The sequence below is a fragment of the Pseudophryne corroboree genome (assembly GCF_028390025.1).
Source record: "Pseudophryne corroboree isolate aPseCor3 chromosome 3 unlocalized genomic scaffold, aPseCor3.hap2 SUPER_3_unloc_14, whole genome shotgun sequence".
NCBI classification, from domain to species: domain Eukaryota; kingdom Metazoa; phylum Chordata; class Amphibia; order Anura; family Myobatrachidae; genus Pseudophryne; species Pseudophryne corroboree.
The window spans coordinates 2,612,841-2,631,766 of NW_026967502.1; the positions used below are offsets into that span (position 1 = coordinate 2,612,841).

An 18,926-nucleotide genomic window follows, 5' to 3' on the forward strand; every position below is an offset into this window, starting at 1 on the left:
CATGGTCTCATTGAAAAGGGGTGTGGGCACACAATAGTACCACCAATTCAAATTATGCCACACAGTAGTGCAACCTCATTACATTACACTGATTTACATTACATTACACTGAACAGTAGTACTCCTTATATACATTACGCTACACAGTACTGCTCCTGAAACACGTTATGCCACACAGTATTGCTTCTTATACGCATTACGCCACATAGTAGAGCTCCTTCTACACGTTACGCCACACAGTAGTTCTTATACACATTACAACACACAGTAGTGCCTCTTATACATGTTACGCCACACAGTAGTATCTTAATATACGTTATACCACACAGTAGTATCTTAATATACGTTATACCACACAGTAGTGCTCCTGATACACGTTACTCCACCCAGTACTGTTCCTTATACATGTTACGCAACACAGTAGAGCTCCTTATACACGTTACAACACACTGTAATGGTCCTTATACACTTTACGCCACACAATAGTGCTCCTTATACACGTTACGCCACACAGTGGTGCTTCTTATAGACGTTACACCACACAGTAATACCCCTTATACAGGTTAAGCCACACAGTAGAGCTCCTTATACACATTACGCCACACAGTAGAGCTTCTTTTACACATAACGCCAATATAGTAGGCACTACGGTAAAGTTTTAGGGTTAGGCTGCTGGGGGGGAGGGGGGAGGCACTGGGGTGGTGGCTAGGGTTAGGCTGTGGGGAGGGGTAAAGGTTAAGGTTAGCTACTAGGGAAAGGTTTAGGGATTAGGGATAATGGGGAAAATACTCACCAGAACACTGCTGAGACATCGCCAATGCAATGTGATCCAGAAAAAGGCACTGCTGTCACCGGTATAAAGTACGAAACTGCTATATCACAAGGGACTGTTTGTTGACAGTTCTTTATGTCGACATAATGAATATCAATATGATAACTGTCGGCCAATTGTATCCAACTCCCACAAAAACTCAGAAGACTTCTCACTGTATAAAAATGGGACAATTCCTTTGTACAAGGATACACAAGGCCCATGGAGACAGATGTCCACACTATGCATCATGCAGCCAGCAGCAGCACATGCACCCTGGGTGACAACACATGACCCTGTGCCTGGCTGCCTTAGTGGGGTCACTCTATGCTGTGCTGTATGTTATATGTCACTGCACAGTCACCATTACTATTTGCAGAGAGACCACCACCTCCCAATCTCCGCCCCCTCAATGTAGGCTCCGCCTCTTCGAGGTCCGCGATTCTGAGTTTGCAGGATGAAATGTACAATTAGAAAAATGTATAATAAAATAAAAATAAATAAACACACAGCTGCCTTACCGCCTTTACAAGGAATGCTGCTGCACTAACTCTACAGTTTAGCCGCATGGTCACGTGATGCTCCGGCTCCGGTAGCAAAAAGAAACAGCTGGGCTGCCCGTGAATGAGAGGGGAAGATGGCCCCTTCTCCTTCTCCAGACTCCTCCACTGCATCCTCCTCCCCCTCTGGCCAGACTGCAGCTCAGCCTCATTCTGTTAAGGGGAAGCGGCGGCTTGCAGCGCGCCGGCAGGTGGCATGTAATGAGTCAGTCTCACTCATTGTAGTGCCTCCGGCTGTGGGCCCCTTCATCGTGAAGGGGCCCTGCCGGTTGCACCGCTGCAAGTTCCACCCCTGAACCTACGATAATAGCCCACCAGACCAAAGAATATCCTGAGTTGCGACATACATTTTAGCTTAGGCCATGTGAATACTGCTTCCACCTTGCCAGGTTGAGGTTTAACTTACCCTTGGCATACAATATACCCCAGATACTTTGCCTCCACAGATATGATGGCACACTTCTCCAGGTTAGCTGTGAACCCTTGTGCCTGTAGAGACTGTAACACTGCATCCACCTTTGGAAGGTGCGACTGGAACAAACCCACTGTGGTAGAGAAGGCTGTTGTTGCTTTGGCAGCTTCCATCAGAGGAATTTGCCAGTACCCCTTCAGTAAATCTAGCGTAGTTAGATACAGGCTTATTGCTAAGTTCATAAACCCGGGGCATAGGATAGGAATCAAACCGAGGAACTTTATTTAACTTTCTGAAGTCATTACAGAATCTCAAAGCTCCAAAAAGCTTGGGCTCTAAAAAAAAATGGGATTATTCCATTCACTGTTTGACTACTCTGTGACCCCCAAGCGCCGCATCACTTCCAGTTCCCGTTTTACTGCTGCCTGTTGGGCCTCAGATATACAATATTGCCTTTGTTTTATCACCCCCCTGGGTGGAGTAACATTGTCATGCTGTATGATTTGAGTTTTCCCCAGGAGGGCAGAGAACACAACCTGGTACTGTGCTACTAAGTTTACCACTTCTTGTTTCTGGCTAGGACTCAGTTACTTCAGTAGGCACCTGACATTCTGGGGTTTTCATGGCCACTAAAGAGGGATGACTGGCACTTTCCAAGGCTTCAACAAATTCACATGGTAGACTTTTACCTCTTTCCTTCTACCTTCCTGCCGTACCTAGACACAAGTATCAGTACCTTGTTGCCCCTATTGAGAGTCCGGTTGACAGCAGTAACGCCATGACTGCGTTTTTGATCCTGTTGAGCTCTTGCCATATGCTTGGTCAGAAGTGGCGCAATTTGCCTTAGACAGCCATATAATTGGGACACAAACTGAACGATGTTAGGCTCTTGGGACGGGATCAGTACTAAATCCCGCAGGATGGGATCCCGGCGGTCGAAATACTGACGCCGGAATTTCGACCACACAATCCCGACAGGGGTGGCGAGCAGAACGCAGCCCATTGTGGGCTCGCTTTGCTCGCCACGCTGCAGGCACGGTGCTTTGCTATGCTCAGCACACTTTTATATTCTCCCTCTATGGGTGTCGTGGACACCCACGGAGGCAGAATATGTCGGGATTGTGCCGGTCGGGGTTCCGGCGTCAGTATTTCAACCGCCGGGATTCCGTCCGGCGGGATCTTAACCGCATCCCCTTGGGACAATTGCTGCTCCCACCCATCTTTTAATAGATCTAGTATCCCTCTGCGTTGTCTACCATAGAGGAGTTTGAAGGGTCTAAACCCCATACAGTCTCTATATAAAGTCTCTATATAAATAAAGGATAATAATAATAATAATAATAATAATAATAAAAAAAGAGGCTTGGGGTACCTCTCAAACTGCCAACATTAGCTAAGGTAAGAGTAGGTCCTAATCTCGCTTCTCCTGTGACACTGCCCTTTTCATCATCTGCATAAGGGTTCTGTTAAAGCATTCAACCAAGCCGTCTGTCTGCGGGTGGTAAACCGAAATGGTAATTCTATCCACCTTTAACAGGCGACACAGGTATTTCATTAATTTAGACACAAAAGGGGTACCTTAGTCGGTCAGGACCTCTATTGGTATTCCTAGACGGGTATACAGCATCAAGAACTCCTGGACAATAGTGCTAGATTTCATGTTACATAGTGGTATGGCCTCCGGGTACCCGGTGGAGTAGTCCACCGTCACCAATATATACTGATGCCCATGATCCGATTTTTCTACTGGCCCTATCAGATCTATAAAAATTGGCTGAATAGGCATGGAAATTATAGTCAGGAAAACCAAGGTCGCCCTAAATTCTGTCTGGGGTGCATTCTTTTAGTACACTGGGCATTCCTGACAATATTCTTTTACTGCAGCATGAATGCCTGGCCAGGAGAAACATAGCTGGAGAGTTTTCCTCTCCCCTAAATGGCCACCCCATAAATGCATGTGAGCCGCCCTCAGTACCAGCTGCTCGTGTTTTCGGGGAATCAGCAACTGGTCTACCCTTTTACCTTGCAAATAAGTTACAAGGTAAAAAAAAAATGTTTTTCACATAAAGTAAGGTACACCTCCAGGTGGTAAAGCAGAGTTTACCTTACCATTTACCACTACCACATTTTAAAAAGTATTAGACAAGTTGCCATCGTTATGTTGATCTCGCCTAAAGTCCTGCAAAGACACTCTTTCGCAAATGGGGGACTAATGTGTCTCAATCTCACTGGCAAGAGAGGGGTTTACAGTCATACAACCTTGGCTTCCAGTAGATCTTGGCCCCTGCGACAGCTTAACCTTTGTCTGTCTGCCAATGTCATGCCAGGTAACAAACTCCTGCAACAGTGGGAAGTCCTGGCCCAGGATTAGTGGATAAAGAGGTTTGGAAGCTACTGTGACTACCATTTTTACTGGTCTTACTTTAATCACCACCGGCAGGTGCACTCATGGGCATTCTTCTATGTCACCAAGTATACATAGCATCTTTACCAGAAGCACAACCTGGCCAGACCCGGGAAGAACCAGGTTAGCAGAGATGATAGATAATTCATTGCCAGTATCAACCAAGGCCCAGATATCCCTGCCTTCAATCTGTACCATCAGATGAAATGGTAGTTTCAGCTGGGGAAATAATTCCAGGCGCCATACTGAATACAGGTTGTACTGTTTTCCCTGAGCTGCAATCCACTAGCTCACCCTGCTTTAGGAAGTACCGCTGTGCATGACTGGGCTCTCTGCACTCAAAACATATGACTGGAGACGGGCTGTTTGGTTTAACAATGGGGATCTGGGTATTGGGCTTATGTACTGGCTGTAACCCTTGCTTGGCTTTATTAAAATTTCCCAGGGTCAGGTACCTCTCAATCACCACTGCTAGCTCCTCAATTGTCTGGGGTCAGCCTGCAAAGGCCCAGTGTTTTACACCACGGTCTGATACCCGTATAGCCTGGTCTAGAGCCATCACTTCCACTACCCACTGAGAAGAGTTTTTATCTGTAACCAGGTTTTACTCAGTTTGGCCAATTATGCCAGTTTGACCACTGGAGGCTCAGATGGGTTCAGCTGCAACTCATAATATTCTTGGGCTTTGCTGGGACCCGTCACCCCAATCCTGCTGAGTATAGCTTCCTTCAAGCAAGGATAAGAGCTGACTTCAGACAACTTTAACGCAACATAGACTCTCTATGACTCCCCTGTGCGATAAGGAGCTAATCTAACCCTTGATTTCTGGTATCAAATATGTCGCCCAAGACTAGTTAACCCTTGCAAAACTACAGCTACATATTCAAAATGGTAAATCATAATATGGTGGTTGTGCCTACTTTCCCAGCGTAATTCATTCACAAATCAATGTTGGGCCAAGCAGAATACAAGTGGGTGATATGTAAGTGACCACATTCTGTTGATTGCAGGTCTCACAATTGTGTCCCAAGACTAGTTAACTCTTGCAAAACTATAGCTACTTATTCAAAATGGTAAAATATGGTGTGTGGGCACACTTTGCCAGTGTATTTCATGCCCAAAACAGCGTTGGGCCAAGCAAAATACAAGAGGGTCATATGTAAGTGACTACGCTTTGTTGATTTCAGGTGTCAAATTTGTGGCCCAAGACTAATTAACCCTTGCAAAACTACAGCTACTTATTCAAAATGGCAATTTATAAAATGGTGTTTGTGCCCACTTTGCCAGTGTACTTCATGCCCAAAACCGCATTGGGCCAAGCAAAATACAAGTGGGTCATATGTAACTGACCACCCTCTGTTGATTTCAGGTGTCAAATTTGTGGCCCAAGACTGGTTAACCCTTGCAAAACTACAGCTACTTATTCAAAATGGAAAATATGGTGTGTGTGCCCACTATGCCAGTGTATTTCATGCCCAAAACAGCGTTGGGCCAGGCAAAATACAAATGAGTCACATGCAAGTGACCACTCTCTGTTGATTTCAGGGGTCAAATTTGTGGCCCAAGACTGGTTAACCCTTGCAAAACTACAGCTACTTATTCAAAATGGAAAATAGGGTGTGTGTGCCCGCTTTGCCAGTGTATTTCATGCCCAAAACAGTGTTGGGCCAAACAAAATACAAGTGGGTCATATGTAACTGACCACCCTCTGTTGATTTCAGGTGTCAAATTTGTGGCCCAAGACTGGTTAACCCTTGCAAAACTACAGCTACTTATTCAAAATGGAAAATATGGTGTGTGTGCCCACTATGCCAGTGTATTTCATGCCCAAAACAGCGTTGGGCCAGGCAAAATACAAGTGGGTCACATGCAAGTGACCACTCTCTGTTGATTTCAGGGGTCAAATTTGTGGCCCAAGACTAATTAACCCTTGCAAAACTACAGCTACTTATTCAAAATGGCAATTTATAAAATGGTGTTTGTGCCCACTTTGCCAGTGTATTTCATGCCCAAAACAGTGTTGGGCCAAACAAAATACAAGTGGGTCATATGTAACTGACCACCCTCTGTTGATTTCAGGTGTCAAATTTGTGGCCCAAGACTGGTTAACCCTTGCAAAACTACAGCTACTTATTCAAAATGGAAAATATGGTGTGTGTGCCCACTATGCCAGTGTATTTCATGCCCAAAACAGCGTTGGGCCAGGCAAAATACAAATGAGTCACATGCAAGTGACCACTCTCTGTTGATTTCAGGGGTCAAATTTGTGACAGAAGACTTATTAACCCTTGCGAAACTGAATGATCTGAATAAGAAGCTGGAGTTCGAATAAGAAGTGAATAAGAAGCTGGAGCTTGAATAAGAAGTGAATAAGAAGCTGGCCGAATAAGAAGCTAACTTCAGCCTCGTTGCAGCCTCCCAGTGTCCGTGGAAATCAGGTAATGGCGTCTTACTATACAATGGGGGCAGACTGTGGTGTCCAGATATTATTATTATAGAGGGGGAGCAGCATGTGGTGTCCAGATATTATTATAATACAGGGGGAGCAGCCTGTGGTGTCCTGTTATTATTATACAGAGTGAGCGGCCTGTGGTGTCCTGTTGTTGTTATTATTATTATACAGGGGGAGCAGCCTGTGGTGTCCTATTATTATTATACAGGGGGAGCAGCATGTGGTGTCCTATTTTTATTATTTTACAGGAGGAGCAGCCTGTGGTGTCCTGTTATTATTAGTGTTATACAGGTGGAGCAGGTTTTTGTGTACAGTTATTATTATACAGGGACACCAGCTTGTGGTGTCCTGGTATTATTATTATGTGTTGGGAGTGGTGGTGATGTCCTACAATACAGGAGGAATGGTCTGATGTGTCCTGCTTTTAAAGACATCTGTTATTATTTTTATACTGGGGTGCAGCCTTTAGTGTCATTATTATTATTATTTTCTCTGACGTCCTAGTGGATGCTGGGGACTCCGTCAGGACCATGGGGAATAGCGGCTCCGCAGGAGACAGGGCACAAAAAGTAAAGCTTTTAGGATCACATGGTGTGTACTGGCTCCTCCCCCTATGACCCTCCTCCAAGCCTCAGTTAGGTTTTTGTGCCCGTCCGAGCAGGGTGCAATCTAGGTGGCTCTCCTAAAGAGCTGCTTAGAGAAAGTTTATTAGGTTTTTTATTTTCAGTGAGTCCTGCTGGCAACAGGCTCACTGCTACGAGGGACTTAGGGGAGAAGAAGTGAACTCACCTGCGTGCAGGATGGATTGGCTTCTTAGGCTACTGGACACCATTAGCTCCAGAGGGATCGAACACAGGCCCAGCCATGGAGTCCGGGCCCGGAGCCGCGCCGCCGACCCCCTTGCAGATGCCGAAGAGCGAAGAGGTCCAGAAACCGGCGGCAGAAGACTTTCAGTCTTCATGAGGTAGCGCACAGCACTGCAGCTGTGCGCCATTGTTGTCACACACTTCACACCGGCGGTCACGGAGGGTGCAGGGCGCTGGGGGGGGCGCCCTGGGCAGCAATGTAAATACCTTTTCTGGCAAAATGAATACATCACATATAGTCCCTGGGGCTATATGGATGTATTTAACCCCTGCCAGGTCTCAGCAATAACGGGAGGAAAGCCCGCCGAAATAGGGGGCGGGGCTTATTCTCCTCAGCACACAGCGTCATTTTCCTGCACAGCTCCGCTGAGGGGAAGGCTCCCAGACTCTCCCCTGCACTGCACTACAGAAACAGGGTAAAACAGAGAGGGGGGGCAATTTTTGGCGATATTATATATATTTAAGCGCATATAACAGAAACAACACTTTTATAGGGTTGTTTGTATATATATTTTTATAGCGCTTGGGTGTGTGCTGGCAAACTCTCCCTCTGTCTCCCCAAAGGGCTAGTGGGGTCCTGTCTTCGATAAGAGCATTCCCTGTGTGTCTGCTGTGTGTCGGTACGTGTGTGTCGACATGTATGAGGACGATGTTGGTGTGGAGGCGGAGCAATTGCCGGTAATGGTAATGTCACCACCTAGGGAGTCGACACCAGAATGGATGGCTTTATTTATGGAATTACGTGATAATGTCAGCACGCTGCAAAAGTCGGTTGACGACATGAGACGGCCGGCAAACCAGTTAGTACCTGTCCAGGCGTCTCAGGCACCGTCAGGGGCTGTAAAACGCCCCTTACTTCAGTCAGTCGACACAGGTACCGACACGGACGAATCTAGTGTCGACGGTGAAGAAACAAACGTATTTTCCAGTAGGGCCACACGTTATATGATCACGGCAATGAAGGAGGCTTTGCATATCTCTGATACTGCAGGTACCTCAAAAGGGGGTATTATGTGGGGTGTGAAAAAACTACCTGTAGCTTTTCCTGAATCAGAGGAATTGAATGACGTGTGTGATGAAGCGTGGGTTACCCCCGATAGAAAACTGCTAATTTCAAAAAAGTTATTAGCATTATACCCTTTCCCGCCAGAAGTTAGGGCGCGCTGGGAAACACCCCCTAGGGTGGATAAGGCGCTCACACGTTTATCAAAGCAAGTGGCGTTACCGTCTCCAGATACGGCCGCCCTCAAGGATCCAGCTGATAGGAGGCTGGAAACTACACTGAAGAGTATATACACACATACTGGTGTTATACTGCGACCAGCAATAGCCTCAGCCTGGATGTGCAGTGCTGGGGTGGTGTGGTCGGATTCCCTGACTAAAATATTGATACCCTGGATAGGGACAGTATTTTATTGACAATAGAGCATTTAAAGGATGCGTTTCTTTATATGCGGGATGCTCAGAGAGATATTTGCACTCTGGCATCGAGGATAAGTGCGATGTCCATATCTGCCAGAAGAAGTTTATGGACGCGACAGTGGTCAGGTGATGCGGATTCCAAACGGCATATGGAAGTATTGCCGTATAAAGGGGAGGAATTATTTGGGGTCGGTCTATCGGATTTGGTGGCCACGGCAACAGCCGGAAAATCCACCTTTTTACCTCAGGTCACCTCCCAACAGAAAAAGACACCGTCTTTTCAGCCGCAGTCCTTTCGTTCCTATAAGAACAAGAGGGCAAAAGGACAGTCATATTTGCCCAGAGGCTAAGGAAGGGGTAAGAGGTTGCAGCAAGCAACTCCCTCCCAGGAGCAGAAGCCCTCCCCGGCTTCTGCAAAGCCCTCAGCATGACGCTGGGGCTTTGCAAGCGGACTCAGGGGCGGTGGGGGGTCGACTAAAGAGTTTCAGCACACAGTGGGCTCACTCTCAGGTGGCCCCATGGATCCTGCAGGTAGTATCTCAGGGTTACAAGTTGGAATTCGAGAAGTCTCCCCCTCGCCGGTTCCTAAAGTCTGCTTTACCAACGTCTCCCTCACACAGGGCGACGGTATTGGAAGCCATTCACAAGCTGCATTCTCAGCAGGTGATAGTCAAGGTACCCCTCCTACAGCAGGGAAAGGGGTATTATTCCACACTTTTTGTGGTACCGAAGCCGGACGGTTCGGTAAGACCTATTCTAAACCTGAAATCCTTGAACCTGTACATACAAAAGTTCAAGTTCAAGATGGAGTCACTCAGAGCAGTGATAGCGAATCTGGAAGAAGGGGACTTCATGGTGTCCCTGGACATAAAAGATGCTTACTTGCATGTCCCAATTTGCCCTTCACACCAAGGGTACCTCAGGTTCGTGGTACAAGACTGTCATTATCAGTTTCAGACACTGCCGTTTGGTTTGTCCACGGCACCTCGGGTCTTTACCAAGGTAATGGCCGAGATGATGGTTCTTCTACGAAGAAAAGGCGTATTAATTATCCCTTACTTGGGATAACAGCTGGAGGTCGGAGTAGCACTAACTCAAGTAGTGCTTCAACAACACGGGTGGATTCTGAATTTTCCAAAATCTCAATTGACCCCGACGACACGTCTGCTGTTCCTGGGAATGATTCTGGACACTGTTCAGAAAAAGGTGTTTCTTCCGGAGGAGAAAGCCAGGGAGTTATCCGAACTTGTCAGGAACCTCCTAAAACCAGGAAATGTGTCCGTGCATCAATGCACAAGAGTCCTGGGAAAGATGGTGGCTTCTTACGAAGCAATCCCATTCGGCAGATTCCACGCATGAATATTTCAGTGGGATCTGCTGGACAAATGGTCCGGATCGCATCTACAGATGCATCAGCGGATAACCCTGTCGCCAAAGACAAGGGTGTCTCTTCTGTGGTGGTTGCAGAGTGCTCATCTGTTAGAGGGCCGCAGATTCGGCATACAGGACTGGGTCCTGGTGACTACGGATGCCAGCCTGCGAGGCTGGGGAGCAGTCACACAAGGAAGAAACTTCCAGGGCGTGTGGTCAAACCTGGAGACGTCTCTTCACATAAATATACTGGAGCTAAGAGCGATTTACAATGCTCTAAGCCTGGCAAAACCGCTGCTTCAGGGTCAGCCGGTGTTGATCCAGTCGGACAACATCACGGCAGTCGCCCACGTAAACAGACAGGGCGGCACAAGAAGCAGGAGAGCAATGACAGAAGCTGCAAGGATTCTTCGCTGGGCGGAAAATCATGTCATAGCACTGTCAGCAGTGTTCATTCCGGGAGTGGACAACTGGGAAGCAGACTTCCTCAGCAGACACGACCTCCACCCGGGAGAGTGGGGACTTCATCCAGAAGTCTTCCACATGATTGTGAACCGTTGGGAAAAACCAAAGGTGGACATGATGGCGTCCCGCCTCAACAAAAAACTGGACAGGTATTGCGCCAGGTCAAGAGACCCTCAGGCAATAGCTGTGGACGCTCTGGTAACACCGTGGGTGTACCAGTCGGTGTATGTGTTTCCTCCTCTTCCTCTCATACCAAAGGTACTGAGAATTATACGGCTACGGGGAGTAAGAACAATACTCGTGGCTCCGGATTGGCCAAGACGGACTTGGTACCCGGAACTTCAAGAGATGCTCACGGAAAATCCGTGGCCTCTACCTCTAAGACGGGACCTGCTTCAGCAGGGACCTTGTCTGTTCCAAGACTTACCGCGACTGCGTTTGACGGCATGGCGGTTGAACGCCAGATTCTAAGAGAAAAAGGCATTCCAGAGGAAGTTATTCCTACTTTAATTAAAACCAGGAAGGAAGTGACCGCACAACATTATCACCGCATTTGGAGAAAATATGTTGCGTGGTATGAGGCCAGGAAGGCCCCGACGGAGGAATTTCAGTTGGGTCGATTCCTACATTTCCTACAAGCAGGATTGTCTATGGGCCTCAAATTGGGATCTATTAAGGTTCAAATTTCGGCCCTGTCAATTTTCTTCCAGAGAGAATTGGCTTCAGTGCCTGAAGTACAAACTTTTGTCAAAAGTGTACTACATATACAGCCCCCGGTTGTGCCTCCAGTGGCACCGTGGGATCTCAATGTAGTTTTGGAATTTCTCAAATCTCATTGGTTTGAGCCACTCAAATCCGTGGATTTGAAATATCTTACTTGGAAAGTAACCATGTTACTGGCCCTGGCTTCAGCCAGGAGAGTATCAGAATTGGCGGCTTTATCGTACAAAAGCCCTTATCTGATTTTCCATTCGGACAGGGCAGAATTGCGGACGCGTCCTCATTTTCTCCCTAAGGTGGTTTCGGCGTTTCACTTGAACCAGCCTATTGTGGTGCCTGCGGCTACTAGCGATTTGGAGGACTTCAAGTTGCTGGACGTTGTCAGAGCTTTGAAAATATATATTTCAAGGACGGCTGAAGTCAGAAAGTCTGACTCGCTGTTTATACTATATGCACCCAACAAGATGGGTGCTCCTGCGTCAAAGCAGACGATTGCTCGCTGGATTTGTAGCACAATCCAACTTGCACATTCTGTGGCAGGCCTGCCACAACCTAAATCTGTAAATGCCCACTCCACAAGGAAAGTGGGATCATCTGGGGCGGCTGCCCGAGGGGTCTCGGCATTACAACTTTGCCGAGCAGCTACGTGGTCAGGGGAAAACACGTTTGTAAAATTCTACAAATTTGATACCTTGGCTATGGAGGACCTGGAGTTCTCTCATTCGGTGCTGCAGAGTCATCCGCACTCTCCCGCCCGTTTGGGAGCTTTGGTATAATCCCCATGGTCCTGACGGAGTCCCCAGCATCCACTAGGACGTCAGAGAAAATAAGATTTTACTCACCGGTAAATCTATTTCTCGTAGTCCGTAGTGGATGCTGGGTGTCCATCCCAAGTGCGGATTGTCTGCAATACTTGTACATAGTTATTGTTACAAAAAAATCGGGTTGTTATTGTTGGAAGCCATCTATTCAGAGGCTTCTCGGTTATCATACTGTTAACTGGGTTCAAATCACAAGTTGTACGGTGTGATTGGTGTGGCTGGTATGAGTCTTACCCGGGATTCAATATCCTTCCTTATTGTGTACGCTCGTCCGGGCACAGTATCCTAACTGAGGCTTGGAGGAGGGTCATAGGGGGAGGAGCCAGTACACACCATGTGATCCTAAAAGCTTTACTTTTTGTGCCCTGTCTCCTGCGGAGCCGCTATTCCCCATGGTCCTGACGGAGTCCCCAGCATCCACTACTGACTACGAGAAATAGATTTACCGGTGAGTAAAATCTTATTATTATTATTATTATTAATTTTATTATATGTAATTGTGAGGATTGAAAATATTGCTCAGTATGAAGCAAATGTATATCAGACTCCTGGGAGTGTCACTGTGACATCACTTATATCTATAGTAATAATACAGGGACATGACTGGGGAGGTGAGGGGAACTGGCAGTGTCACAGTGACGTCACATATCTATAGTAATAATACAGGGACATGACTGGTGAGGTGAGGGGAACTGGGAGCGTCACAGTGACATCACTTATTTCTATAGTAATAATACAGGGACATGACTGGTGAGGTGAGGGGAACTGGCAGTGTCACAGTGACATCAAATATCTATAGTAATAATACAGGAACATGACTGGGGAGGTGAGGGGAACTGGGAGTGTCACAGTGACATCACATATCTATAGTAATGTAACCCCTCTTTTACCTGGGGGTACAGTGTATATGTGCAACGTGCCTCCACCAAAGCTATTTAGAGCCCAGTACTCTAATTGCTTAAGAAATACCCTACCCCTGTAGTGGTCGCCTATAACATTAGTATGTGATGTAACCAGATAGGACTATGCACATTTACCTATCGTACCTTTCCTTTGTGATTTCAGGCTCTTCCACAGATACTGAGACAGTTCCACTGGTAAGTATACTAGCTTTAATATGTAAGAAGTTATAGGCCACCTTACACAGTTATATCATATAATACTCAAACCATGAACCGTTCTAATAATATACCCCGCCTATACATAATAATATACCCCACCTATACATAATAATATACCCCACCTATACATAATAATATACCCCACCTATACATAATAATATACCCCACCTATACATAAGGTAATGCATGCAATACAAACAATACGATTCCACAAGAAAGTTGTGGGGCTGTGTTTGAAAAACCACCCGGGTTCTCTTACTATAATCGTGCACGGTTGGGGCCCTTTCGTGTCTGTGTATAAGACGTACTCTGGGTTATATGGGTCTCCACTTGGAGCAATTGTCCTCACGATTGTTGAGCAATCCCTACTTCACGGCAATGAATAGCATGGTTTCCATGGAAGATCTAATTGTAGAGCTCCTAGACAACCTGAAACAGGAAGGTAGTACATAGAGCTCTCCACCCTGGAATCCCTGACACCCGTGGTCTACTCGTTACATATAGTGGGGTGATGATCTGTGTTTCCTGTCCCAGTATAAGCATAGCCCTACTGTAGATCCGTGGGGGTGGCTCCAGAACATACAGAAGTCCCGGTTATTGGCACCTGTCTCTGATAGGTGGGGGGGTGCTTAGTCTCTGTAATGTATAATTTCCAAGTTTAGGTGACCCTGCGCCCTCTCCGAGCTGCTTTCATCATTATACACCCCGCACTCTATGACTGCTACCCGCCTGGTCATTATCTAATGGATATGGAGTCTCTAGAGGTGATATTTATACTCCTCAGATCCACCGATGCTGCTGGTCCCTGTGCTACTGTGCTGGGGGCTGGTACTTTAATAGTTAAAGGATGATAGGGGAGTATGCAGATTAGCAGGATTTATATGGGGGCATCCTGCACTTACAATGATAGTGTGCCCGGTCTGGACCTCCCCCCGACTCCGCCTCCTCCAACAACCGGGCTCTTCCTGCGGGTTGGATGGGATGAGGTACACAGCTCTGCCTCGGGGGGTAAACTGTCTGCTACTGCTGGACTCCTGGTAGCTGCTGCCTGCACTGCGGTCTCCTCCCATGTACCAGCCTGCCCCGCCAGCGCTCCGCCTCCCAGCACTCTCCGTGACAACCAGGCACCGGGACGTCCCTGCTCGGCGTCCACCAGGGGAAATTAACACAGCGCTTCTCATCCGCAGCAGGAGACATCCAATTCCTTTCCCCCACTGGGGCTCTCTCACTCGCAGGGAACCGCCTTCCTGTAAGCTCCCTTGTCTCAGCCGCCAGCCTTTTTCTCTCTTTTTCTTTCATCTATAGTAATGTAACCCCTTTTTTACCTGGGGGTACAGTGTATATGTGCAATGGGCGTCCACCCAAGCTATTCAGAGCCCAATACTCTAATCGCTTAGGAAATAAACTACCCCTGTAGTGGTCGCCTATAACATTAGTATGTGATGTAACCAGATAGGACTATGCACATTTACCTATCGTACCTTTCCTTTGTGATTTCAGGCTCTTCCACAGATAAGGAGACAGTTCCATCCGTAAGTATACTAGCTTTAATATGTAAGAAGTTGTAGGCCACCTTATACAGTTATATCATATAATACTCAAACCATGAAACGTTCTAATAATATACCCCACCTATACATAATAACATACCCCACCTATACATAATAATATATCCCACCTATACATAATAATATACCCCACCTATACATAATAATATACCCCACCTATACATAATAATATACCCCACCTATACATAATAATATACCCCACCTATACATAATAATATACCCCACCTATACATAATAATATACCCCACCTATACATAATAATATACCCCACCTATACATAAGGTAATGCATGCAATACAAAAAATATGATTCCACAAGAAAGTTGTGGGGCTGCGTTTGATGAACCACCCGGGTTCTCTTACTATAATCGTGCACGGTTGCGGCCCTTTCGTGTCTGTGTATAAGAAGTACTCCGGGTTATATGGGTCTCCACTTGGAGCAATTGTCCTCACGATTGTTGAGCAATCCCTACTTCACGGCAATGAATAGCATGGTTTCCATGGAAGATCTAATTGTAGCGCTCCTAGACAACCTGAAACAGGAAGGTAGTACGTGGAGCTCTCCACCCTGGAATCCCTGACACCCGTGGTCTACTCGTTACATATAGTGTGGTGATGATCTGTGTTACCTTTCCCAGTATAAGCATAGCCCCACTGTAGATCCGTGGGGGTGGCTCTAGAACATACAGAAGTCCTGGTTATTGGCACCTGTCTCTGATAGGTGAGGGGTGCTTAGTCTTCCTAGTGTATAATTTCCAAGTTTAGGTGACCCTGCGCCCTCTCCGAGCTGCTTTCATCATTATACACCACCGCACTCTATGACTGCTACCCGGCTGGTCATTATCTAATTTAGTGGTTCTCAAACTCGGTCCTCAGGACCCCACACAGTGCATGTTTTGCAGGTAACCCAGCAAGTGCACAGGTGTATTAATTACTCACTGACACATTTTAAAAGGTCCACAGGTGGAGTTAATTATTTCACTTGTGATTGTGTGAGGAGACCTGCAAAACATGCACTGTGTGGGGTCCTGAGGACCGAGTTTGAGAACCTGTGCTCTAATGGATATGGAGTCTCTAGAGGTGCTATTTATACTGCTCAGATCCACCGATGCTGCTGGTCCCTGTGCTACTGTGCTGGGGGCTGGTACTTTAATAGTTAAAGGATGATAGGGGAGTATGCAGATTAGCAGGATTTATATGGGGGCATCCTGCACTTACAATGATAGTGTGCCCGGTCTGGACCTCCCCCCGACTCCGCCTCCACCAACAACCGGGCGCTTCCTGCAGGTTGGATGGATGAGGGACACAGCTCTGCCTTGGGGGGGAAGCTGTCTGCTACTGCTGGACTCCTGGTAGCTGTTGCCCGCACTGCGGTCTCCTCCCATGTACTAGCCTGCCCCACCAGCGCTCTACCTCCCAGCACTCTCCATGACAACCAGGTACCGGGACTTCCCTGCTCGGCGCCCACCAGGGGAAATTAACACAGCGCTTCTCACCCGCAGCGGGAGACATCCAATTCCTTTCCCCCACAGGGGCTCTCTCACTCACAGGGAACCGCCTTCCTGTAAGCTCCCTCGTCTCAGCCGCCAGCCTTTTTCTCTCCCCTTAGTCAGCCCACCAACAAAACCGCCACTACACGCGCCCAGCCACCTCTCTCAGCACACGGGACCTCTGGAAGCTTCTCCACGATCTCCGTTACGCACTGCGCGCTTACCAGAGTCCCCTCACCTTCAGCAGGCACAGAATAATAACATGCATAAACACTATACATTATTGGATCACTAGAAAGATCCAAGTTATTATCACATATATGGTATACATCAGTTGGCAGCATCTCTATTACCTTATAGAGCTACACATTCATTCATTGATTTGCCCCCTCATAGTGTCCCAAGGCCTTCAGATCACTAAAGTACTACAGTAATAATACAGGGACATGACTGGGGAAGTGAGGGGATCTGGGAGCGTCACAATAATGTCACTTCTATCTATAGTAATAATGCAGGGACATGACTGGGGAAGTGAGGGGATCTGGGAGCGTCACAATAATGTCACTTCTATTTATAGTAATAATACAGGGACATGACTGGGGTCTGAGGAGACTTGGGAGTACAGTAGCACCGGGGGATGTGTCTGGGTGAGGACTGGAGAGGTGACTGCTGGGAATGGGACATTATACAGTAACACCAGGGGATGTGTCTGGGTGATGACTGGAGAGGTGAGGGGACCGGGAGTGTCACAGTGACATCACTTATATCTATAGTAATAATACAGGGACATGACTGGGGAGGTGAGGAGATCTGGGAGCGTCACAATAACATCACTTATATCTATAGTAATAATACAGGGACATGACTGGGGTCTGAGGAGACTTGGGAGTACAGTAGCACCGGGGGATGTGTCTGGGTGAGGACTGGAGAGGTGACTGCTGGGAATGGGACATTATACAGTAACACCAGGGGATGTGTCTGGGTGATGACTGGAGAGGTGACTGCTGGGAATTGGACATTATACAGTTACACCAGGAGACGTGTCTGGGTGATGACTGTATCACTGTGTGTGTCTGGTGTCTATAAGGTGTCAGGATGTCACTGTCTATGTCTTCATGCAGGAGGGGGAGTATATAGAGGAGCACAGGGGTCTGTACAAGGACGTGATGATGGAGAATCACCGGCCCCTCACATCACTGGGTAAGAGGAAACTGTCATGTATTGTACAGGGGAGAGCAGGTATGGGGGCCCCCTATATACACACATCATCTGATAATCACATATATACACTGTACTCAATCACTGTGTGTCTCCTACAGATGGACCCAGTAACAGAGATACCCCAGAGAGATGTCCCCGTCCTCTGTATTCCCAGGATTGTACAGAGGAGAATCACAGGATCCCACAGGAGGATCAGGTAGGTGGGATTTAGGGAATCATCCAATACACCAAAGTGACGGTCACTATATGATGTTCAGAGAAGCTGTGTGCGTATAGTACACTGATATTATACTATTTCTCCTCACTTTAATCAAACAGTATGCAAATGCCATTGTATTTTTTGGGTTATTTAGGTAGAACGTCTTTCTCGTATAAAGGCAGAAGATATAGGGGGAGAAGAAGAGACGTATGTGACTGATATAAAGGCAGAAGATATAGAGGGAGAAGAAGAGACGTATGTGACTGATATGAAGGCAGAAGATATAGAGGAAGAAAAAGAGACGTATGTGACTGATATGAATGCAAAAGATATAGAGGGAGAAGAAGAGACGTATGTGACTGATATAAAGGCAGAAGATACAGAGGGAGAAGAAGAGACGTATGTGACTGATATAAAGGCAGAAGATATAGAGGGAGAAGAAGAGACGTATGTGACTGATATAAAGGCAGAAGATACAGAGGGAGAAGAAGAGACGTATGTGACTGATATAAAGGCAGAAGATATAGAGGGAGAAGAAGAGACGTATGTGACTGATATAAAGGCAGAAGATACAGAGGGAGAAGAAGAGACGTATGTGACTGATATAAAGGCAGAAGATACAGAGGGAGAAGAAGAGACGTATGTGACTGATATAAAGGCAGAAGATACAGAGGGAGAAGAAGAGACGTATGTGACTGATATGAAGGCAGAAGATATAGAGGTAGAAGAAGAGACGTATGTGACTGATATGAATGCAGAAGATATAGAGGGAGAAGAAGAGACGTATGTGACTGATATAAAGGAAGAAGATATAGAGGGAGGAGAAGAGACGTATGTGACTGATATGAAGGCAGAAGATATAGAGGAAGAAAAAGAGACGTATGTGACTGATATGAATGCAAAAGATATAGAGGGAGAAGAAGAGACGTATGTGACTGATATGAAGGCAGAAGATATAGAGGAAGAAAAAGAGACGTATGTGACTGATATGAAGGCAGAAGATACAGAGGGAGAAGAAGAGACG

General features: G+C 46.8%; 1 long non-coding RNA gene across 1 annotated transcript; it reads left to right on the forward strand.

Moving 5' to 3' along the window:
* The first annotated feature begins 13,365 nt into the window (after nucleotides 1–13,365).
* On the forward strand, nucleotides 13,366–17,893 carry LOC134983404 (uncharacterized). Its single transcript, XR_010191636.1, has 3 exons — nucleotides 13,366–13,401; nucleotides 17,604–17,682; nucleotides 17,802–17,893. It is a non-coding gene; the product is annotated as an uncharacterized LOC134983404 (long non-coding RNA).
* Nucleotides 17,894–18,926: the final 1,033 nt, after the last annotated feature.